Source organism: Sinocyclocheilus anshuiensis, unplaced genomic scaffold (genome assembly GCF_001515605.1).
Source record: "Sinocyclocheilus anshuiensis isolate Anshui unplaced genomic scaffold, SAMN03320099.WGS_v1.1 scaffold396, whole genome shotgun sequence".
Classification (NCBI taxonomy): Eukaryota; Metazoa; Chordata; class Actinopteri; order Cypriniformes; family Cyprinidae; genus Sinocyclocheilus; species Sinocyclocheilus anshuiensis.
In genome coordinates this window covers 1045774-1055655 of record NW_015558623.1, presented here as the reverse complement: position 1 = coordinate 1055655, position 9882 = coordinate 1045774, and the positions used below count along the sequence as shown (strand labels likewise).

Sequence of the window (9882 nt, the reverse complement as noted above, 5' to 3'; positions counted from 1 at the left end):
GCCGGTTTGCCACTGTTTGGACAAATCGAGCCACAAACTTGATATTGGTTGAGCTTATGTTGCTATGTTGGATTTAGATATTTCAGTTAGACTTCAATACAGTAAAAAAAACAGTAATATGTATTTATTATCTTTTATATATATAGTGGCTTTGGAAAAAAGCATAGAATACAGTACTTTGATAAATTAACCAAAAACTCTAATTTTAACAAAAACTTTCACATAACTTACATGCAAACTGTAGTGTGGCTCTCTGGCTGAGAATGGTTCCCCGGTTGTTGGAGGCAGTGCATTGGTAGACACCGCTGTCTTGGTCCCGATCCAGGCCGGTAATGATCAGGTTACCCCCAGACAGGCGACGCCTCTCGTCACCATGAAGATCAATGAGCGTTCCGTTTAGAGACCATCTGGAGAGACGCAAACACAATCAGGACTGTGGTCTCCAGAGAAGCTAACTCCATCACATGCATCACATGCATCGATCAGATGAAGCTTGCTTCATTATACAGCCAGATTCAACATGAAACAACTGACATTTGTGACATTTGTTTCCCTTCTTTGTTCTTCTGCAGACTAATAACTGATGAAAGAAAGCAAACAGTGCTTAAGAATAAGAAATATCTAATTATTTATTGACCTTGAAGATGTGCAATGTTTAGTCGTGAGTTGGTTGGTTTTAGTTTCCAGTGATCAAATTGCTATGAAAAACTATGAAAGGTTCATTATTTTTCAGTGTGATTTCAATTATTTAGCTACAGTTATATGTGGAATATAAAAATATTAAATATGGAGTGTGAAGAAATAGAGCAAATTAAACACAGCAACTTGGACTGCTTGACAAAATGCTGCTTGTTGCTAAATAATTTTTGGTAACACTTTCTATGAAGCCTGTATTTTTAATACATTATAAGGGTATTCTTAAGGCATTATAATTAATGCATAATGCATTATAAAAAAAACGTATAATATATCAACTCATGAATAATCATAACAACAATTATAATACATCATAATACTTACGTATTTGTGGTTATAAGTTTAAGAGTATGATTTTTGTGTGTGTGTGTGTGTGTGTGTGTGTGTGTGTGTGTTTTACCTCGAGTTTAAGAGTAACCACATGTGAAGTTCGTCATATTCACTAAGGACATGTTCCAACAACATACAGCAAAATCATCCAAATACTATTTATGTATTTTGAAGGGTGAAAAAAATATTTTTGTAAAATATTTTCATTGAAGAGTGTGCTTGTGCTGCTATTTTGTTATGAAATGCAATAACATTCTTCCTAATTTGCGGGTTTATTATTCTTGCTGATGCCATTACAAAGTAGGAAAATGATATTATAAAAGTGGAATGTTTCCCATCAGAAAACCAGCTTAATCAATAACTGTAATCATAGAATGAATGCCAACTTCTGTAACAGGGAAAAATGCATCAACTCAGACCTTTTCACATCATTAGATATCTAGCACTCAACTATTCAGAACTGACCTTAAAAATCATCCTGAGTTGTGCTGAATCAGGCATTTGAGAGTGAAAACTTGGCAGAAAACCTTTGGAATGATGGAAACAATGGGGAAATAAAGGTGTTGGCAGGATCTACATTATTCCACAATGGTGTGAAAAACTAATGAGTGGGGCCGGTGGACAATGCGGTTTTAAAAAGTAACTGGAGACTCTAGTCTCTCCCAAATCTGACAGACAACAAAGTGTAGATTTACTGCAGCTCTCCGAAGCCCATTTCTGCTGCATTATTTATTGATCTCAGTGTGGCAGTCAAGTTAATCTAACTCCTTTAGTCATCATTTGTGAGTCTAATATCATAGCCACTGTATTTGATATAATTTACTGTGACATTCGGCCTGCAGGCTTACACAGTTGATTACTGCGAGGCTGTTTGTTGTAAATACAGACAATATTTGTGTTCTCACAAAGTAGTCAAGTATAATATTATAGCATCAAACTAATCTAGTTTTCTAATACACTTTCAATAGCGTGATGAATCAACAAAGCTCCTGCATCCCACATGAAGTGGGCCCCTCTGTGAATAAAATGAATGAAATAACCAGTGTGTTATCCTGAAAGGATCTAATATCATCTGTGTTGGTACATATACCCCTGCACAAAATAATGTTGTCATCTACTTCTTAGTGTAGACTAGCCATTCTCCAACAACTTTGATTAAATCAGAACATCCACAGACCACCTAAACACAACAATAGTTCTTCTAATTTTTATGAAAACTGAATATCTGTGATTTCAAGATTTGGTCACTATAATGCCATATTTCAGTTATTATAAATATTTCTGTAGGTAAGATGAATCATGAGGCTGTAAGACACGTCATTTGTTGCTTGAGCTGCCAATGCAGACATATGGAAGAACTCTACAAGAGTAGCATCTGAAAAAAAACAATATGCAACAATATTAACATTTATAAAGGATTATAATAATACAATTGCATGTGTTGTTAATATGCATATTTTACACACAACATAAGTGGTATACAGGTGCATCTCAATAAATTAGAATGTCGTGGAAAACTTCAGTCTGTGTACATTGAATTTATTTAATACACGAGTTTCACAATTTGAGTTGAATTACTGAAATAAATGAACTTTTCCACGACATTCTAATTTATTGAGATGCACCTGTAGTCTTGACTACTTTTCATTGCCTCATCTATATTTATTTATTTTATTTTTTTTTCAGTTTAGACTAGAAAATTAAATATATCTCAGAACTCAGAGGCGAGCTGCTTCTGATGGATCAATAGCCTTAGAATAAATAGGAAATATTGATTTCTACCACATGTGCTGAGATGCTGTATGAGTATTCAGGGAAAAAAAAATGTAATGCTAATTCAAATAGCATGCCCTCTACCACCCTCTCTTCCCCCTTCTCTTTATGTTAAGTGAATGTCATATTTTTCAAAAGTGCTTCTCATTTTATTAACTATAAAACTTTTAATGAGGGGAAAAATACTTGAAACAAAATAGACACAATGTAACACAAGTAGCAACAGATCCTTTTTTTTCTGCATTGTAACGTGTATCTGAGTGAAATGGTTTGTTAAAAAATAAAAATATATATGGCAGGGACTTGGTTCAGTGCATTAGTTGTTGATTGGATGGAGGCAGAGCTGAATTTGTAAGAAAGGGGTGGGGTATATGCAGACAAAATAGTCCAGTATACATCACCAGAGAGAAGTCTGTTGTTTCACAAATTAATTTTGATTACAAATTACGAGGTCATTTTTTATGTGCATATGAATGGATGAATCATTCACAATAAGATCAATAACATGAATTTAAATACAACAGCTTGATACTGGGGCAGTGCTCTCAAAGGTTCCCTTACATCTACCTATGAAGAGTACATATTAGTACCATTTGAGTGTACTGGACCAGCGACAAGCACATTGTGTCTAAAGATTCAAAAGACCCTAACATCATACACTCTAAATCTCAAAGATTTTTTATTGATTTTCCATGGATAAGATGCTCTTTTTGTATTCAGTCCTATTTGAAATCATACTACAGGACAGCAACGATCACAATCACAGTGGTAGGTTAAGGTAACAGAATTCATGTATCCTGACGGTAATTGGTGCATGAATGATCGCTTTTAAAGGCTAGACGACGAATTACAAACAATCCAGTCTCCAAGGAGCCCCTTAACAAGAATCAAAAAGGCTTATTAGTGAAAGGGAGCCGAAGTATTTTCAGATAATGAGCAGAGGGCCTAGGGTCTCCAGTGCTGTTCTTTCCACGACCAAAAGTTATCTGAGAAGTTTAATGGACAATTATGCTGCCCCTGCACACCGAACTGTCCAAGCCTCCATCAGTATCATGATCCTCATGCTATTATTACTGTCACGATTAACGTCTACATCATCATAATCATCATTCTAATGTCTATGTTACTTCAGACTACATTAACAAACTGCCCAGAGACAAAGCCTACACCGGCTCATTAGAAAAATATCAGAAAAGTGCACATGGAAAGTGCAAAAAAATAAAAATGGTGACGTACAAAACAGTCAGCTCCAATTATCTTTCCAAAAGAATACTCCGCAGTGCTTCATACATCTGAGAAAGCAACCTGCGTTCAACAAAGATCACGCTGGAGTCAAGTTAATGAGGGCCGACACAAGAGCACCTCTGACTTTCTCTGTGTAATCTCTGCATTTTAACCAGCTCTCCTTCACATTCTCGTCTCTGATGACTGCCTGCTCCATGGACCAGGGTTCAAATCCTTACAATCTCGAAAGCATGCTAGGCAGGTTGAAAATCCTGTCAGGTTAAATGTATGCTGGGAAAACAGATTCTGAGCTCTTTCAAAGGATTTAAAACAGCAGCACAGGGAGACCTAAAGTGACTGTGAGTAAAACAGAACTTCTTTTGCACTACCAATGCCAAGGTCATGGGTTTGATTCCCCAGGAAAGCATAAACTGATAAAAATGCATACCCTATATGCAAGTTGTTAAAATAAACGAAAAATAAGTTTACTTGCAACGCCTTGTTGTTCCTTCACAATGAGGCAAAAAGTCCCTTTCCAAAACCTTCACTCTCTCTGTTCCTCTTTGGTGGAATGAGCTGCAAACCTCCAATCTAACTGCTGAGACCTAAAGAACACTCCTTTTCAGCAAGCACTTAACCACCACAAACCATTAAACCAATGCACTTGCACAGTCACACACAAAGTTTTCTTCTTCTCTAGCTTGCTTCCTAATCTAGTTATCAAATAAACCTGCCATTGTACATAACGGATATTGTTGGCTCTTTAGCGAATTGCTTTTGTTCCTCTTTTGTAAGTCACTTTGAATAAAGGCATTATACATTTTGGATAAATGTATAATGTAAAAGAATTTACATTATACATTTAGCAGACTAAATGCATAAATGTATAATATAAATTCTTGCTTTACGAGTGTTTGTCGACCACAAGAGCCCACAAAGGATTGTGGGTAGAAGTCATTGCTGTCCTGTGGCCTCAAATTCCCTCATGTTCTAACTTATCCCTCCCTGTAGACCCACACTACCACATTAATGCATCTACGCTTTTGCTGGACCAAAAAGAACAAACCACAGAATCCCAGAGATATGCTAGGGTCAGGGTTGTTACTGCACTGTGATGTTTTTTCTGCGTAATGCCGGCATGCTGAAAATCTTTCGCCCTGTGCTTTTACATGTTAAGCGCTAAATGTTCTTCAAAGCGCAGACCATAAGTGGTGTGAATGAAGCACATCAGCATGTTTTGTAGATGTGTGAAAATACAATTGCTTATGTGAGGTGTTGGGCAATACAACACAGGCTGCTAAACCTGTGTGACACATTTGAACTCTACTGAGAATGTTCTACTTTAAAAACACTATTGGGGAAGTCAAACAACTCTGCTAAACACCTCAAACAGACAGACAACTTCAGCAAACAGCGCCGACAAAACAAGTGGAGAAACACCAACAGAAATTAAAGCTTTTCAAACGACACATCAACACCCTTACAACAGTTTATCATGGTTTAACTTTAGTAACAATAGTTGTGTTATTTTCACAGAAATCTCTGTTAGGGGGAGGAGGAAGTCTACTTAATTTTTTATTACAACTTCTCTGATATTTGGGGGGGAATCTTGGCCTTCAGATATTTCAAGAAATAAATTATTACGAGCATGATGAACGAAAAACAAATCAGCGAAGGAAAACAAATATTTTTATTAGAAGCAAAGTCAGTTGTGGTCTAGTTAAGGATACAGTCAGAAAATGTTAACTGGTATATATAACTGGATAGATAGATATATACACACTACCATTCAAAATTTTGATTTACATTCCACTTACATTTACATAGACTTTTACATTGTTACAAACATTTCTATTTTAAATGAATGTTGTTCTTTCTTTTCATCAAAAGAATCCTGAAAAAAAGTATATTGAGCACCAAATCAGCAAATTAAATAGATTTTTGAAGGATCATGTGACACTAGAGTAATGGCTGCTGGAAATTCAACTTTGCAATACAGGAATATATTTTAATATATTAAAATAGAAAACAGTTATTTTAAATTGTAATAATAGTTCAAAATATTACTATTTTTGATCAAATAAATGCAGCATTGGTGAGCATAAAAGACTTCTTTCAAAACCACTAAAAATCATAATAAACTTTTGCATGGTATTGTATATGAATTTGATGTTTTTTATGCTATAAATTGTGTATTTTGCTATATAAATATGCAAGCAAAATACATGTATTGATTTTTATATAATCTAATAAATGTAATAAAATACAAAATAAGCTTTTTTGAGAGAAAAGCAGAAGTCAGCCAAGTGCTCTTCTCTGACTCAGCTCTGAGTTACTTTTCCATGGAATCTGAAACCAAGATGCAAAATAGCCTGGCATGTTGTGTTCTCAAAGTTCACATCGGCCCCTGCAGACGCTGAAATACCACCAGACTCTGCTGGAACACTGACAATTTCTCTTGACAAAGAAAGTAATTGGATGTTCTTTGGAGACTCTTCCTCCTCTTACGGTTTTGCAGCAGAATTGGCCATCCTTCAGTCAACATTAGCTGGCTCAACTGTTAACAGCTAACACACTCAAAATGACTGCTGGGGTGGACCGAACCTTTCGGGTGTCTCTTGACCAGATTGGATCTTATAAGACCAGCCTTGAAGAATTTACTGTCAGTGATAACTTGGCAAATGTCAAGAAATTATCTTTAGAGTGTCACCGATCTTATCCGTGTCTGGGTGTATTGTTGTAAAGTTCATTGAATGATGGGTGTAGGTTTTATCAAAAGACACACAAAAAGAAAATGTCCCCAGAACTGATTAAATCTAGGTTGTCTTCAAAGCAAGACAATACACAGCTGGTATGAATGTTGGGGAAGTTTTTTAAAACTGAAGCTTGCCAAATTGTTAATATAGCAAATTTAATGAATAAATTCAGTAGTTAAACTACTGTTCTTTAAAAAAAATACATAACTATACTATCACAATTTATAATTTTATTAAAAATGAAAAGTTTTTGAAATTAAAAATCTCAATTAGGGTGACAACATCAACCTTAGATTTACTTTAAGCACAACTACAAAGTAGTCAAAAAGATAGCAATGAACAAAATACTGTAAAAATACTGTACTTCAGAATTAAATAATAATAATAATAATAATAAAAAAACTTTAATTTTCATAAAATCATTATGCTTAAATTAATTAGAAATTAACAAGAAGACTTAAATCTGTGCAGAAATTTTTTTAATTTACATGAACTGTATAAAAAAACTGATTCATTAGAACACATTCTTTCCAACACTTCATATGAGATAAATTAACTGCTTACTATTAAATGATTTGCTATCAGAAAAATGTCCATCAGAAAGGGGGCTGTTTGGTCATACTACACTGTTACTCATTGAAAAAAGTAGTTTGTTACCAGAAAGGATTTTATTTGAAAAACAACTGAACTGAACTGTCACACTACTGACAAATGTAGTTGTGCCGCTGTTAGCTCCCAACACTGGTTGCTAGACTCTTTCCTCTCTTTTACTGTGCAAAAAGGCAAATGCTAAAACAAAACGAAATGCTTAAAAGCAATCACACTGCCAGTTGGTTCGGTAAAATTATTTTCATGACAATCCAAAACCAAATATACCTAATATCTGTGAGAAAGGAATTAAAGAATTAAAGGAAGTGCAGTGTATTTCAATGTGACAAAGCTGAAAATGACTATTTTGCATATTGTTGAATATATGCATAAGCCACTTCATTTCCTTTCCACCAGCATTTATTTATGGTTACATATCTGCATACATAAACCAAGAGCTGGGTCGAAAGTCAAACTTATTCGACCTTGGAGACTATCGCTGTATTGTCCGTGTAAAAGTAAAGGTAGTGTCACGACTTCAACTGTCACTGTGCTCTTCTTTTTCCTGTATATTGATACTCTCGTAATGTTCGGTTAAATCTGTGTTTTCCACAAAGACGCACTAAAGGGAAATGTAAGCGTTTAAATCCAATGTCACTCACAAGGTTATTACTTCCCTCCCTTGTGCTTGCCTGAGCATTTACATGATGCTGACCCAAGCTACGAAACACAATATACCACAGAGCATGGAGCACGCTGCTATTTTCAGAGCAGACGCCTCACCAGGGAATATGCGGGACAGTATCTTAGAATCTCTAGCACAAATTAGTCATTTAGACCCCTCCCATTTTCAAAGCCAATTTCCGTCCTTACAGTAGCATGCATTACCCTCTCAGAAAGATAAATTTGGCATGCTAATTCCTAAAGCTCTAGCTGAGATGTGTACACACCAAAGAAGTAATGAATCTTGAACATATCTCTGTAAGTAGGTTAAATTGCTGTTTTTGTAATTTTTAATTTTTTTTTAGATGAGTCTTTAGTAAAGCAGTTGATGCACATTTAAAATTGAAACTGGTGAAACTCTGGAAAGCAAATGGAAAATGGGTCACAGCAGGATGCCACTGGGATAGGCTGTTAGAAATACAGTAGTTTACTGGATTTATGCAACGGCAAACACGAAGGACAAATAAATTGCCTCTCACCTGGAAAATCAATAGCAATCCGTGCCATTACTTTTCAAGTTGATCCTTATGGGAATAAACTGCCAATTTGCCAAAACCAACCACTTAAATGGTTTGTAATAGCAATGAAAGGATGCATAAATTGCTAGCACAGAACATCATGCTCATACCTGTACTGAGGGGAAGGGACTCCTGATGCCTCACAGGCTAAAACAGCCTCCTGCTCAGCAGAATGGATAGGCAGTATTATATCTTCTGGTTCCTTTTTCCAGCTTGGACCAAGAAACTTTGTGTCTTCTGCTTGTGCTGATGAGACTGAGACAGAGAAAATCCATTTGTATTACATTTAATAAAAATACAGTTCAATCATGACAACTCTCTGAGTGAATGATTTCAACCAGCATTTACTGGCATGAGGAATGTAATGTGCATAAGCTTCATTTTGGTGTACAAGATATGCTATGCTGCTGTTGCTGAGCAATCACAAGAATTTGTTTAGCTTAGTCAAAATAACAAGTAAAAGGACAGGCTGCTGCAAGAAATGGTTAGACCCCATAACAGATCTCTACAGGTGGTGCTGGGGAGGAGGAGGGAAAATATATTCCATTCTTTGATATCAGCATCATACAATGCATTTAAACATTACATTACACCGGGGTTCCCACACTGGGCTATTAATGTAAGAACTGCAGTGTGTTTGTGAGTTGATAAAACGCTATAATAATTAAATCATAAAAATTTAAAATAAAAATAATGTAAATACTAAAAATATAAATATTTTATTTGTGTACCTGCATGTCAATGTGACTATTAACCAACATCAGAGAAGTGTAAACATGCGAATGTCTTGATAAATTATTGAAATATAAACTTCCTCATGGATATTTCAAGTAATTATTTTATTTTAAGAAGTTTGGCTGACAAAAACGCACATTTATTTACATGATATTTGTGAATATGCTAAATGGTTTGACACACTAGGATTTTTAGAAAGGGAGAAATATATTTCCCTTTCATGGGAACTTTGAACTGCGTCCTCTAGGGGTCGCTATGGGGAACGCCTCGTCGTGACCCGTGTCTGAAGCATACATTGAAAAAACACCAACTCGTTGGAGCTCAGGTGAGCCTTCCTTTCTTCCTGTTTTCCATATAAACATTTAGAAGGAATGGAAGAGGCCGTTTTTTCCTCTAAGAATCCCCTCCTTGTCATCTCGCTAAAGAAAAAAAAAAAAACGGATGCCAGGGCATACGCAGCAACAGCAGGTCGGGCTGTCGCTTCATTGCACACGATGGTGATGCTCCAAGCATATCAGGCTGACCGGCTGAAAGACCGG

At 35.8% G+C, this 9882-nt stretch overlaps 1 pseudogene; it reads right to left on the bottom strand.

Annotated features, from left to right (window-relative positions):
• LOC107680710 (contactin-3-like) overlaps positions 1-9882 on the bottom strand; it is a 63332-nt pseudogene that overhangs the window by 43196 nt on the left and 10254 nt on the right.